General features: G+C 34.9%; 1 protein-coding gene across 2 annotated transcripts in view; it reads right to left on the bottom strand.

Annotated features, from left to right (window-relative positions):
- The window catches only part of CTNNA3 (catenin alpha 3), a 1,457,807-nt gene that overhangs the window by 1,406,931 nt on the left and 35,182 nt on the right, over positions 1-15,694 (bottom strand). Inside the window, exon 1 of one of the 2 annotated variants that reach the window (XM_054690495.1) lies at positions 6,902-7,122. The exons of the other annotated variant lie outside the window; for it this stretch is intronic. The gene's annotated coding sequence lies outside the window, so the exon portion shown is untranslated. Of the gene's footprint in view, positions 1-6,901; positions 7,123-15,694 lie in introns of those variants that run through there. 2 annotated transcript variants of the gene reach the window in all.

Here is a 15,694-nt window from a genome sequence, read left to right as displayed (position 1 = left end):
CCCCTAGCCAGGCTCACAAGGGCAAAAAGGGAGAAAGTACAAATAAATAGGATAATAAATGAAAGAGGAGAAATCACAATGACACAGCAGAAATAAAAAGAATAATTAATAACTACTATGAACAGTTATATGGAAACAAGTTCAACAATCTAGAGGAGATGGACAAATTCCTACAACTCTACAATCACCCAAAGCTAGATAAAGAAGAAATAGAACACCTAAACAGACCAATTACAATTAGCGAAACTGAAATGGTAATCAAAAACCTCCCCAAAAACAAAAGCCCAGGACCTGATGGATTTACAAATGAATTCTACCAAACATTCAGAGACGAATTGGTGCCTATCCTTCACAAACTCTTCCAAAAAATTGAGAAGGAAGGTATAACACCTAACACGTTCTATGAAGCCAACATTACACTAATACCAAAACCGAACAAGGACAACACAAAAAAAGAAAACTATAGGCCAATCTCCCTAATGAACACTGATGCAAAAATCCTCAATAAAATTTAGCTATCAGAATCCAACAGTGTATCCATAAGGTAATTCACCACGACCAAATAGGATTCATTCCAGGGACACAAGGATGGTTCAACATCCGAAAATCAATCAACGTTATCCAACACATCACAAAAAGAAATATAAAAACCATATGATAATATCAATAGATGCGAGAAAGCTTTGACAAAGTGCAACACTCATTCATGATAAAAGCCCTTGAAATTCTTGGGATACAAGGAACTTACCTCAACATCATAAAGGCCATATACGACAAGCCAACAGCCAGTATCATTCTCAATGGTGAAAAGCTGAAAGCATTTCCATTAAGATCTGGAACAAGACAAGGATGTCCACTCTCACTACTGCTTTTCAATATAATACTGGAAGTCCTAGGCAGAGCAATAAGACAAGAGAAAGACATACAAGGAATCCAAATAGGAAAAGAAGAAGTCAAACTATCACTATTTGCAGATGATATGATAATATACATAGAGAACCCCAAAAACTCCATAGAAAAACTAATTGAACTCATCAATCAGTTCAGCAAAGTGGCAGGATACAAAATCAACATGCAAAAGTCAGAAGCCTTCCTATACACTAACAATAAATCTGAAGAAGAAGAAATGAAAAAAACCATCCCCTTTATTATCGAAACAAAAAAAATCAAAATTTGGGAATAAATCTAACAAAAGAGGTAAAGGACCTTTACAAAGAAAACTATAAAACACTGTTAAAAGAAATAGAAGAAGATACATGGATTGGAAGAATAAACATTATTAAAATGGCCATCCTACCAAAAGCAATATACTGATTCAATGCTATTCCAATCAAAATTTCAATGTTATTCTTCAAAGAAATAGAACAATTATTGATGAAATTCATATGGAATCACCAAAAACCCCGAATAGCCAAAGCTCTCCTGAAAAAAAAAGAAGGGAATGGAGGCATCACACTCCCAGATTTCAGGCTATACTACAAAGCCATAATCATCAAAACTGCATGGTATTGGAACAAGAACAGACACACAGACCAATGGAATCGAATAGAAAATCCAGAAATAAACCACAGATTTATGTCAACTAATATTTGACAAAGGAGCAAAGAATATGCATTGGAGCAAATAAATGGTGCTGGGAAAACTGGGCCGCTACATGCAAAAGAATGAAGCTTGACTACTACCTCACACCATACACAAAAACCAACTCAAAATGGATTAAAGAACTAGATATAAAACCTGAAACCATAAAATACATAGAAGGAAATATAGGCGAAACACTGTGATTTGCACATCAAAGACATCTTTACAGACACATCACCCAAAAGCAGTGATAGTGAAGGCAAAGATAAACAGCTGGGACTACATCAAATTAAAGAGCTTCTGCACAGCAAAGAGACAATACAAAAACAAAGAGAAACCCACCAACTGGGAGAACATTTTTGCACACAACACTAATGATAAAGGATTGAGCACAAAAATCTGCAAAGAGCTGATGAGACTCAACAACAACAAAGAAATAATCCAGTCAAAAAATGGGCAGAAGAGCTAAAAAGAAACTTCTCTGAAGAGGAAATGCAAATGGCCAACAGGCATATGAAAAAATGTTCAACATCACTTGTAATCAGGGAAATGCAAATCAAAACTACCATGAGATACCATCTTACACCAGAGAGAATGGCACATATTAAAAAAACTAGCAACAACAAATGTTGGCGAGTATGTGGAGAAAAAGGAACTCTCCTGCACTGTTGGTGGGAGTGCAAACTGGTCCAACCACTATGGAGAGCTGTGTGGAGATTTCTGGACCTACTAAACATAGAGCTTTATATGATCCAGCAATTCCACTCCTAGGTATTTACCCAAAGGACACAGAAACATCAATTCCAAAGAACACCTGCACCCCTATGTTTATAGCAGCACTATTTACAATAGCTAAGCTTTGGAAACAGCCCAAATGCCCAAAATAGATGACTGGATCAAGAAGATGTGGTACATATATACCATAGAATATTACTCAGCATTCAAAAAAGATAAACACATGCAATTTGCAGCAACATGGATAGCGCTGGAAGGGATCATGCTCAGCAAAAATAAACCAGAAAGAAAAGAAAAATACCGGATGGTCTCACTCATAGCAGGAATCTAGAAAACTTAAATAAGGGACCAGGAAATGAATAACTATAAGAAAGTGAAAATCAAAATCAACAAAAATCTATGAACCAGAGACACTTTTAGGGGGTGGGTGGAGGGAGGGGAGGGATTGGGGTCAAAATGGGGGGGTTGTTGAAATTGTATGGGGAATATAAAAATAAAATTTATTATAAAAAAAATACATATATATCAAAATAAAATACGTCTATATCATCACAGATGAACTAAAGTAGGCTAAATTCCTATGTAGTAAAACATGATTCTTAAATAAATCATTGAATCAACTGAATAAACAGAGGAAAAAATTAAAAGCTAAAGGAATGAAATGAAAAAAAATGAAAAATTTGAAATTTTTCAAATGAAATGAAAAAATTAAAATTTAAAGGAATGAAATAGTCTGTATGGATTGCTATACAACAATCTAAATATAACTGTACTATTTAAAGGAATAATGCCAGAGCAGAATACATAGATATTGCACAAGCAACCAGGAGTGCCTATCACCTATTATTTGACTCTTAAAACCAGGATATCTTCATTATCCATATTGGAAACTGCTGAATCTAACAGAGAAGAAAGTTAATGCTGAAAATTCCCACAGAAACATGCCCTACTAGCTCTAGCACTAGACAAAGACAGACCCTGGTTTGTCTTCTGGAAAATAACAGAGAAGTCAGTTTTATTTCTTCCTCTCCATTTAGCCTCACCTTCAAAAATACACACGATAGGAAACACCATGAGGACAGAACCTTTATTTGGTTCCATAGCACTGGTACACAAGTCATCCAGAATGAGTAAATAAATTCCAAAGTGGCTAGAGTGGACCCAATGCAGCCCTTTTGGAAATCTTACCCCTCGATCATTCTGCAGGTTCTCAGTGGGCTAATCCAGGGTCTCTGCATTGATACCATGGCCATAAATTTCATGAACTGAAACCAGGTAATTCATTTATCTAGCTAATTGTACACTTCCATCCTAATTCTCTACCCTATATGCATATAAATAGAGGTGATAAATGCTTGTACTGTGTAATTGAAGCAATGCTATTCAAAGTACAGGTCAGAAATGAGATTGCACCAGAATGTAAATCAATTATGGCACCCTTCATCTAGAAAGTCTTGCTACAAAGTCTTAGGGCGTGGATGATTTATATTCTGGAACAAACTTCTCATCTCCTTTCATGGACCAGTAACAGACACTGAGAACTGCTGATCACACTTTAAATAGTGTTAGATATAAAAGTAAGACCTTTATTATGTGTTCAACTACGAGTATATGAAGGTCTTTCTTGTGCTAAACATTGTATTCTCCATTAAATCTATTTCAACATTGATAGAGGGTCCTGAAGCAGCACAAGCATGCTGGGAAGGTGGTAAGGATAATGAAGGGGAGGGGGAAATGCCAAATAAAATTGCCTTACAATTTTGCACAAAGGACCTCAAAATCATTTCTCAAACCCTGGAAATTAGTGATTAAATTGGTAGCAGATTACTGGCTGTGTCCCAGTCAGCAATAATGTAGTTAAAAACAGTAATTAATCATGTGAAAATCAGGTGCAACAGCTAATAGTCCTGTTCACTTTTTAAAAATCTCTAGTCTCAATTATCTGTCACTTCCCATTAGATTTGCAACTAGACTAAATTCAGGAGTTCCATCCCACAGTAACATTTCACTTAAAACCCAGTATCCAAACGAGAATCAGAAAATCACGCTTTCTGAGTCCCTAGACTAACATTCCCATGAGTCAATGATCCATAAATAAACACTATTTTTAAGACTTCATTACAAAGTACATAGTCTCTTCAGGCAAGATTGGGTTGCCAACTTCTTAACTTTTAATTCTTTCTATTCCAAAGAAAAAGAAGAAATATGCAAACAGAAATTCTTAAGGAACTCCCATCCTTCCATAGCTGTGGTCTTCCTCTAAATCTTATAGAAAATAAAACTCCACAATTAAAAAAATTTAATACAAGCAGTATATATTCTTTTAAAATTCACAATCTTAGACCTCACCTCCTGCAAATCATATTGGTATTTCTACTCCACTTTGATTTTTCTGGACCAATCATTACCACCAAAAAAACAAATAGTTTTACTTAACACCAATTCCTTAGCTCTTTTCCTCCAATATATTCTATTTCTACAACCACAGTTCTCAAATTCAACACTAACAACATAAAAATTTTGTGTCTTCCCAGACTACCACTCTAGCCACTACCACTCTATTCTAGCCTCATGTTTCCCTAAGCAGAAAAACCCAAGCTGGAGTTCTGGTCTTAAGTCTGCTCTTTATCCTTTTTCTTTCCATTCTATTGCCTACAGATGTTCTGCAATCTAATTTCCCAAACTATTATAACTACTTAGTCCTTCCTAAATCTATACTTCTTTTGTTACAGTTGGATCATAAAATTCAAATAAATCAGAATGCATAGATGGTCTTTGAACACAAGTTATTTATAAATTCTATTGTTCTAAAGTAATATGGTCAATAATACAATCTGCTGATCTCAGGGAGAGATGAAGTATTTTCAACTCTGACATGCTGCTCCGCTGATATCTATAAAAGTTCATATGTGGAAATCTTACAAATAGAGGTGATTCTGTCCTTCCAAACACTTAGTATATTGCTACCTAAGTGCCTGATAACAATGTTTTCTAAATCAGAGACAATCGATAAATATTTCATTTGGTAGACAAGTAATTTTACAATGCCTCAAAAGAAAAACAGCAAAAATCCATCTTCTTAAAAATCACAACTTTTGCCTTCAACCCATTTTCTCTAATCCAACAAGTCCACATGGAAAAATAGAATTTAAAGAAATGATCTTAAAAATAAACACACACAAAGATATTTACTTTTACATAACGCCTAGATGTTCAATGATTAATATTACTATATCCATTCACATGGAAGATCTTACACACAATTTAAAATAATATCTATGTAGAATATTTTTATTAAAAGTTAAAAAATAATAAGACTCCGAATTTCATCTGCAGTATTATTGCAATTATTTTAAATTCATGCAGAGGAAAAAAGACTAGAAGGAAATACAACAATGATATTACAAGTAATTTTTTTTACACTTTCAAAATTCTGACAATGAATCTGTGTTATTTTTAAGATGAAAAGTAAATGTTTTACTATAAAAACCCCAATATTTTACTCAAATAAGAAGGAACACACAGACTATGTATAGGAAATAACAAATGGATATAACTGTGTCTTTACTGTCTGTATTAAGGGTTTCCCATCTAACAAATTTCTCCTATGCTGTTACTCAGGTAACTTTTTATAGTGGGTAATGAAATTTTAATAGCATGACCAAACATGCCATTCAAATTTGGTTGTTGCCATCCACATTTCCCAATCACAATTATTCTCAATATTTCAATCTGTCTAATTTGAATTTACATATTTCCCATTGTTTTACTTTAAGCAAATCGTTGGATCTCATATATCGTCAGAGATGTAAGTCTTTTTTAGTGGTGTTTATCAGAGACTTAACATCCCTAAAGTCGATGAATTTCCTGATGCCTAATCTAAATGCCTTCCTGTTTCTATTTGAACTTATTCCTTCAAGATCTGTCCTCAGTGCAACCAAGACTAACTACTGGAAGTAAATCAGAACCCATCAGATAATGACCTTCTCTTTACATGATTATTACATACCATATTCACCCCATATAGCATGATTTTCACTTGATTACAAATGGGACTAAAACAGTTTCAGAAGATTCCTCAACCTCCTACCATTACTGTCAATTGCAAAACAAATATGAAACTAAAAAAAAAGTTTTTGCCATGATCTCACTTAAAAGAATCATTTACTATGAATAAGCTTTTGGTTGGAAATTAAATCCCTTCGAACATTTTCTATCTTTACTTCCTTTTGCGACAGCTCTATGCCAACGCACAAGCATACAGGCCATATCTTATCTTTTCCTGCAGTATCCCAATTGGCTTTTTATAGCCAGAAACTCTCTGAATGCAAAGCACGACCTTGGCTACTAGTTTCTCCTGGCACTAGTTGGAAAGTTATTTTTAACTTTAAAATTAGCATGAAAGCCTACATTTCTCATCATAACTAGTCAAAACATTCCCATTTTATATAATAATGTGATGTTCTTTAATTCAGAATGAAACCCCACATTTTAAGCCTACAATATGTAACTAAAGCAGAGCAATTCAACACAGAAAAAAGAATGTACTGAAGTCAACTCTTCTCTTTATAAACTTGACTCTTACCTTTCTGTAGCTTCCTAAAAAGTAAATGGGCTTAAAATTCAGTTCCTGTAGGGGGATTTTCCAAAAAGAGCTTTGGGGAAAAAACAAAACAAAGCAAAAGAAAAACAGACTTCTTGATTAGTCACAGAGTTACAGAGTACAAAATTGAGAGCCAGTGACAGTGGGGCAGTCACTTTAGCTGAGTGTCGTTTACCCAGGATAAGAAAGAAAGGGGAGGTTACAAGCCAGGGTGGGTGGTATCTAATCCTGAGCCGCTAGTCACTGACCTCACTGACAACTTGTTACTGAAAATACTTCGCTGAAAAAGGCCAGGCACATACTTTGCCTAGAGATCTACAAACATAGCTGGCAGGAAGCTCTGAATAAGTTAGATTTTCATTTCTCTAGTCCCTTTCCAAAATAAGGACTTCTTACATCTAGTTAAAGCTGACTGCTACAATTATTGAGTGAAAAAAATGATAAAACAGTGATAATAAAAGTTCAGGAAATCCATACGTTAAAAGATCAACTCTGTAATATTCAGAGTCTTCAGTACTACAGGATGATGTGTCCCATCTGAAATAGTGTTTTCCTCTAAAATCTATCCTGTCTCATGCCCTTGCATCAAGTATCCAACTTACTGCTTCCAGAACTTATGTAGCAGCACATAATTATTAGTAAGGAAAGTAAAGCTGTATCAAAAACTCAACAAATGGAACTATTATTAAAGTCACCAAAAAAAGATGTCTCCAACGAATTTTTTTAACATATGGCTATGCTTTTCTATATTTCCTCTTCCTTTTTTTTATATCCTTCCCTTAACATCTCAGTATTCACTGGAACAATCTTGTATACCCCTGCCTTCTGCTCTATCATGTCATCAAATCCTTGACACCCTGCTTGAACTGCGTTTCTTAGACATTATCACTTTTGTGACTTTCTTCCAATCGCTTCTAAAACATTAAATGGTAACTGCCCCGAAAACAGAACTACTCATTTGAGTATTGGCATTCCTGTTCTTGAAAGGATAAATTCAAAATAAAGAGAAGGCATTTGTGTATTAGTTTCACAAACTCTCTTAGAATAAATACTTGAAAGTCAAGAGGAAAGAAAGACAGGGTCTAGGGATTGTCAGAGAGAACTATAAAAGAGATTTCATTTTATGTAATTTCTAGAGAAATGTGAGAAATAGCTATAGTTTATGTAGCTTCCTTTTAAATGTAAGTAATTGACATTATATTTCTCCAAAGTTTTTTAGTACCATGCTGTTCTCCCCAGATTTTTTCGAAGCAGATTTTTCCCCCTGGAGAATCTAGGAATAGCCTCTTTTCACAGTGAAGACAAAGAGTAAGTTTTATGTCTCTCAATCCATCTTTTCTTGAATAAAGAAATCACTTGACACTTGCAAAATAGAAGTTTTTGCTTTAGAACTTTAATAATGAATGTTTTCTAAACCCAGACTGTTGAATGGAGCCCAGGATAAGATATCCAAATTCTATTATAAGCCAGTCTCCCCCACTGTAAAACCACAAATAAGTTTCCTACCTGCTCTGCACTCTCCCATCCATCTGCAAAATGGAAATGAAAACCGCTGTTCTTCCTAATTTTTATGGAATATGTGAATTAAATGGAAAAAAACTAAAGTGCTTTAAATTACACTGAATTCCAGAGATGCAATACAGAAGCAATATTGTTACTTACTGTCAAAACAATTAAATACTGTAAATATCTGAAATGCAATTTTTAAGAGTTTTATGGAATTTGTTTCTTTGAATCCCCAAATAATGTCTGCAGAGCTCCAAAAAAGGTTTTAGCTGAAGTATTTCCCAATAGAACCACAAGAGGTCCTCTTCCTAGCAATTCCAATCACGTGGGACTTCATGAGCACTGGCCACATAGTCCTCTGAATTTACATGGGTTGGTTGACAGAAAACACAGATTACCTGTGTCAAATTTCCAAGGATAACTATAGAAAACCAAACAAAACCAGAAAATTCTGGATTTCTCTGGGTGATCACTGAAGCTTGCTGAACACTAAAAGTTCCTGTGAACTACATAGTTGCTGTATTCTGCACCCTGGCTCCCTTCCAGTTTTCACACTAATTCCTTCTTGTCACCTTGCCCAGTCTTGTTCAGTATTTATTCTCCTTCCCTATTTACTTGTTTCCTTTATTTATATGTCTCAAACTTTAAAATTTTGGCTCACATTCCTCTTGCAAGCAAACAAAGGTTAACAGTAGTAGACCTGGAAAAAGTAAAAGGAAACAGAAAGACAATAAATCAGGGCCATTAAGAGTAATCCTTCTGCAGTAATCAAAACTGTCATTGGCTCTTGATGTCTGGGGTATCCTCGGTCACTCAACCAGACATTCTGAGAAGCCCCTTGATGTTGTGAACATAGTATAAGTTATCTTTTATGCTAGGAGTACACTTCTGAATCTTTGGGTAAGCTTTAAAGAAAGTGTCTTGGTGGTTGAGTCACTATTGAATTGGAAAGCTTTTTTTTTTTAAGATTTATTTATTTATGCATACAAGAACTGGGGTACAGGCCAGAGGTGTGGGGGGTGAGAGGACTCACCAGAGACAAAGTGGGGAACAGAACAGGCAGATTGACTGAAATACACTGCTGAGAGAAGCAGCAGGCAAGTCAGGAGAGGTCTGCTGTGTCCTGTGGGTCAGCTCCCTGGCCGGGGATTGAACTCATGCTGCAGTGGCTGCGGATAGCTTCATAGGCTGCGTCTTAACCCCTTGCACCACCAGAGAGGCCTATGAATTGGAAAACTTCTAATTACTTTCTGAAACTATAAAAATCTCAATGAAATCTCAAAATGAAATTTCTTATTGGAAAGAGATTGAATTGAGGGGGCAGGGGGAGGTGAAAAGGAAATGTAAACAATTATCTTGGATATCCTTAAGAAATATTCTTAATTTGATAGCTGTCAGAAAAGATATCATTTTGTTTTTTAAAATTGCATTTTTTTATTGGGGTGACATTAGCTTACAACACTGTATACGATTTAGAGTTACAGGTTCACACATATTCAAATGTGTATTACCACATAACACGCTGACAATCAAAGCCCTCATAAACCTCCACTATAGTCCACTGGACCCCACTTTGCTCCCTGTCCACCTCCAAGAATTTCATATCTACAATTATATTTTTTTTGTTTGGTTTTGTCTGTGTCTTTGTTTTGCTTCTCTAAATCCCACGTATGAGTGACATCAGCCAGTATTAGTCTTCCTCCTTCAAACTTATTTCACTTAGCATGATCCCCAATTTTCTTGTAGTATTATTTTCTAATCATTAACTTAGAGTCTGTATTTATCATTGGAGCTTAAATGGAAACAACAGAAAGTTGGGTTTTGTTATCTAATCCAACCAGTCACTCATGCTTTTGACTGGTGAATCAGTCCTTTTGTGTTAAGGGTGATTGTTGGTATTGAGGGCTTACAACTGGTAATTCTGTCTTTAATTTACTGTTTCTCAATCAATTTTTTGTGACTTTCTTTAATTTAGGGGAGCTCCTTTCAACCTTTCTTGTAGTACTCTAGTTTGACAAATTTATTCAGCTTTTGTTTCCCTGGGAAGACCTTTATTACCCCCTCACATCTGAGAGTTTTGTTGGAAATAGTATTCTTGGCTTGCAATTTTTACCTTTTTTTAAGCTATTTAACTTAATCTAATCTTATTAATCACTATTTTAAGAAATTGATGTTTAAAGTAATTAATAATGCTTAAGTTTTTCAACATTATTTCTATTTTTTAATTGAGGTAACATTGGCTTATTACATTTTAAGTGATTCAGAGGTATAGGTTCACACCTCTTCACATGTAAGTTATCACACCACACCCACCACCAAGTCACCCATAGTCATACACCATAGTCCATTGGCCCCTCCCCCATGTGGTAGTTTTAGCCTTTTTGATTGTTGAATAGTATTCCATTGTGTATACATACCACATCTTCTTGATCCAGTCATCTATTTTTGGGTATTGGTTAGTTTCACTTTTTTTGCTTGTGGATGTCCAAGCTTCTCAACATCATGTGTTTAAGAGGACTGCCTTCCTCCATTTCATGATTATGACACCTTTGTCAAAAATCAATTTTCCAAGTTTACATGGGTTTTTTTTTCTGGGCTCTCAATTCTATTACATTGGTCAGTGTTTCTGTTTTTGTTCTGATACCACACATTTTTCTATTACTATCAATGTTTATTTCGTATAGTTTGAAATTAAGTAGTGTGAAACTGCCATTTTTTTCCTCAAGACTATTTTGGCTATTCAGTGCATTTTTTCATTCCATTAAAAATTTAGAGCTGTTTGTTCTATTTCCTTGAAAAATATCATTGGGATTTTGATAGGTGTGTATTGAATCTATAAATTATTTTAGGCAATGTGGTCATTTAACAATGTTTATTTTTCCACTTGATGAACCAACGATATCTTCACACTTCCTAGTTTCTTCTTCTATCACCTCTGACAATATCTTATAGTTTTCAGCGTATAGATCTTTCACATTAATTTGTTTAGTCTAAGGCATTTATTTCATCCTTTTTGATTTGATTGTAAACAGAATTATTTTCTTTAATTTCTTTCTTCTACTTCATTGTTCACATAGAAAAATGAGATTTTTGTGTATTACTTTGTGTCCTTTCTCTTTACTGTATTATTTTATTATTTTTAGTAGATTTTTGGTAGTATCTTTTAGAATTTCTAAGTATGTCATCATATCATCTGTGAATACTAATATTTACACTTCTTTTCCATTTTGGATTCCTTTTATTTCTCTTCCTTGATTAGGATTTCAGCATTGAATACTACATTGAACAGTAATGGTGAAAGGGGACATCTTTTTCTTGTTCCTGAGCTTAAGGGGAATATTTTCTGTGTTTGAACTGCTAGGATTTCATGGAGTTTTTTTCAAATTTGTTATTCTAAAATCATTGCCTGTTAGGTTCTCAAAATCTTGTTCTTGGCATAGGTCTCCAGACTTCATTTCTTCTTTTTCAACTTTTCCACCTTTTGTACAGATGTTCTTGCTTCCTAAGCATGTGTATTGCCTTGTTTGTTTTTCCTGTTAGGGTCTATGGGTTTAATTTTGTGTTTTTCTTGTTTGTTTAACTAGGCAGCAGGTAAAGTAGGGAGGGGAAGCTAAAGTCCCAGAATTAAGTCTCAGGTGGGAGAGAGGGCTACTCCAAGCAGGTATTTACTCTGTGACTTCTCTTATTTCAGAGTAAGTTCTGATCACTACTTCAAGGAGCCCAAACTCCAACACCCTGCCTCCTCACCACTCTGCTCCATGGCATGGGGCTAACATGCACAGGGGGCAGAAAGCATATGGTGATGGGCAAGCAACAGGTATCTCCATATGATCTTCCAGGAGAGAGAGGGGAAGGGTCTCTGTCACACCTTAATCAGCAGTCCCCACATCCATGAGTGTGATGGCCTGTACTCCCTCCTCACTAAAGAGATTTACCATGCCTGGTTTGGCCCAGTTCCCAGCCTGTTCAGCAAATAACCAGGGACAATGCAAAATCTTCATGGGACAGTTCCCTGTCACTGGGAACTGAGATTTTCCATAATTTTTCCTTTTTTTAATTGTGCTTAGGGTAAAAGCTTATCGAAGTCTCCCTATTATACCAAGCTGTGGGTGGAATCCCCAAATTTGTATCCCCAGTCTAAACCTCTCATGAACCCCAGAGGCATACATTCAATGGCCTACTCATTTGGATAGCATTTCAAACTTAAAATGTCCAAAAAGAAAAGTTCTTGATTTTGTCTCTCAAACCTATTTCTGTCATTCAGAAATAGGTTTGTAATAGTCTAGTAATTGGCACGATTACCTAATTGCTTAAGCCAAAACCTAGGAATCATCCATCACTCATTCTTTTCCCTTGCAATCAAGAATTTCCATTAATTCTTCTTCCAAAAGTTATCTCTAGGGCCTCCCTGGTGGCACAAGTGGTTAAGCACAGCTCTGAAAGTATACACAACCTCTGCAACATGAGTCCGATCCCGGCCGGCCAAGGAGCTACCTACATGGCACAGCAGACCTCTCCAGTCTCGCCCACTGCTCCCCTCAGCAGTGTATTTCAGTCAATCTGCCTGTTCTGTTCCCCACTCTGCCTCTGGTGAATTCTCTCACCCCCTAAACCTCTGGCCTGTACCCCAGTTCTTGTATGCATAAATAATCTTTTTTAAAAAGTTATCTTATATACATCCACTTTTTTCAATATCCCTATCCCAACTATTTACAGTTGCAACTATTCCTTTGCCATACATTCTCTATATAATATCTAAATGATCTGTCAGCACACAGCCTGGCTAAACTTTCTCTTCTGCTTAAAAGCATTCAATAGCTTCTTATGACTCATAACAGAAAATCCAAATTCCTTACCAAATCAACAAGGCTCTTCATCATCTGGCTCCTGTCAACTTCTACCATCTTGATTCATAGCATTTGTCCCTCTAGTTCATTGACTTCAATTATAGTTTTTGTTTATAAAATACCGGTTTATTCCCTTAGGGCCATTGCACTTGCTGTTCTTTTACTAAAATCATTTTCTCCCAGCTACTTACATGTCTGCCTCATCTCATCCTTGATATAATCTTTCACCTTCTAGGAGAGGTATTACTTGATTACCTTATCTCACTGCTCCGAGTCACTTATCACAACCTTGCAAGTTTATTTATTTGTTAACCTGTCTTCGCCATTGCAATGAAAGCTAGGGGCAGTGGCAATATCCATAACAGCATGGCACCTGAAAATTAACTATAATTCATGGTAAAGTATCATAAGCTATGGGATTTCAAAGGAACAAAGACAGCTTTAGGTGAAGTGAGTAATCTAGGAAAATTTCCTAGATGAAGTTACATTTGCCTTGATGTAGTAATGAAAGATGTCAACAGCAGAATATAATGGTGTTCTATTAATTTTATCTCTCAATTATCTTTCAAATCCATTGCTTCTCCATCTTTACAGCTACTATTCTGGTATAAACTACAGTTGTCTCATTTATTGTTTTTATATATCATATTTATCACCTAACTTCTCTCTCTGCCTCTATTTAATTCTGTATAAACCCAAATACAGCATTTAAATGCTAGTTGGGGTGTACTTGGCATTAAAATTAAAAAGATCAACTCTCTCAGAACTACCAAAATTGATACATTAACCTCATAGTCTTGGTAATAACAAAGGTTCTAAAATGAATGCTTTTCTCATTAATTTTTCTCATTTAATTTTCTCATAGCACTATGTCTCAACTTTGACAGTCCATCTTGCTGCTAGTCAATAACCTTAACCAGCACAGTAATTAAAGTCAATCATGTCTGCTTTAGTTCATTGATTACACTTACTTCTTTTTCAACTTCTTAATGAAAATTCCCAGCACAGACCTCTGGGTGACATTTCTTTAATTAATTAACCACCCTATCAGTTCACTGAATATATTAATAAACCAGAGCATCTTGTATTGATAGTCTTAGAAAACAACTTGCTCTTGAGGTTTTGGAAATCAGTTATTTTCATGGTTACAGAACACCTGGAATGAAATTGACATTGTCATTGAACCTGAATTTTTGTCTCAAATTATTTAAATAATAGATGTTACATTACTTCTAAATGATTAACACAAGTTTAATTGATTCAGCTTTAAAATGTCAAAAAAAATTGACTCTGTCACACTAAGCTCAAAAGCAAGCCCTAAGTGATGTAAATAACAAGTAAAGGAGCATCTAAACTAAAGATACTCAGCAAGAGGTGTTGTAATATCAATATTATTTAAAAGGTTGGATCACTTTTGTTTTCCTAAGAGTGAAAATTTAAAATTACATTTTAAACAAATTATCTGTTTTAAGAAAGCAAATATAGTGGATTTTCAGCTCATACAAATGTAAATCAAGACTCATCTAAATGTGATGAAGAAAATGACTATTACTGTTTTACACAGAGAAATTTAGTAATATATTTCTCTGAAGAATTTTATTGCTTCTTTATAAGAACTGTTCCTTGTCCCTGCCTGAATGTATATGGTTAAAACATCAGAACTTGCACCCCTTTTATGAAATAAAATTTCCAATGTATTTTTTTCACATCCTGAAATAAACTTCATAGTTAATAAACTAGGCAATGACTATGTAGGCTTTAAAAATATATTTATAGATAAATCTTATTAATATGTGATTATATATACTTACATAAACTATGTATTTTCATTTAATTATGCAAATAATTTTAGGGTCAGGCATACTTACCCTAAAACACATAATAAAATTGTCAATTTTCCACTTATGCATAGAATCACTGTGAATGTGAAAGCTATAAAAGATTAATAAAGATGTATGTGTTATATTGGCAGGTCAAATACCACAAGCACTGGAATAGTGATATGATTTTTTGATGATGGGGAACAACTCTTGATACAATAAAGAACAAAAAAAGAACAATCTTCCTCTTATATACCCAAAATAGTCATATGCCTAGAAAATTCAGTTCGTATTAAAACTGTGCAAAGAATACCTTTTGTTTATAAAACACAGAGTTGTGTGTAAAACAAAGTTAGCTTCTACACTTACTAGGACCTACATGAATGTTTAATGGCATATTTGATTTTGGATGGATTTAGAACAATTCATTTTAAAGGAGAATTCCACACAATGCAAAATCTCTAAGTTTCCTCAGTCCAAGCAGATTAACATCTAATGGTCCCAAAACTACTGTGACAACCAACACTGTCTTTCTCCTGAGGAGGGGCTGGGGGCGTGAAACTTGAAACAACTGCTATAAAACATTGCATGTTGATAAAAGC

Source organism: Talpa occidentalis, unplaced genomic scaffold (genome assembly GCF_014898055.3).
Source record: "Talpa occidentalis isolate TD23 unplaced genomic scaffold, MPIMG_talOcc4v2.1 talOcc4.8, whole genome shotgun sequence".
In the NCBI taxonomy this organism is placed as follows: domain Eukaryota; kingdom Metazoa; phylum Chordata; class Mammalia; order Eulipotyphla; family Talpidae; genus Talpa; species Talpa occidentalis.
This window is presented reverse-complemented; position numbering and strand designations above follow the sequence as displayed.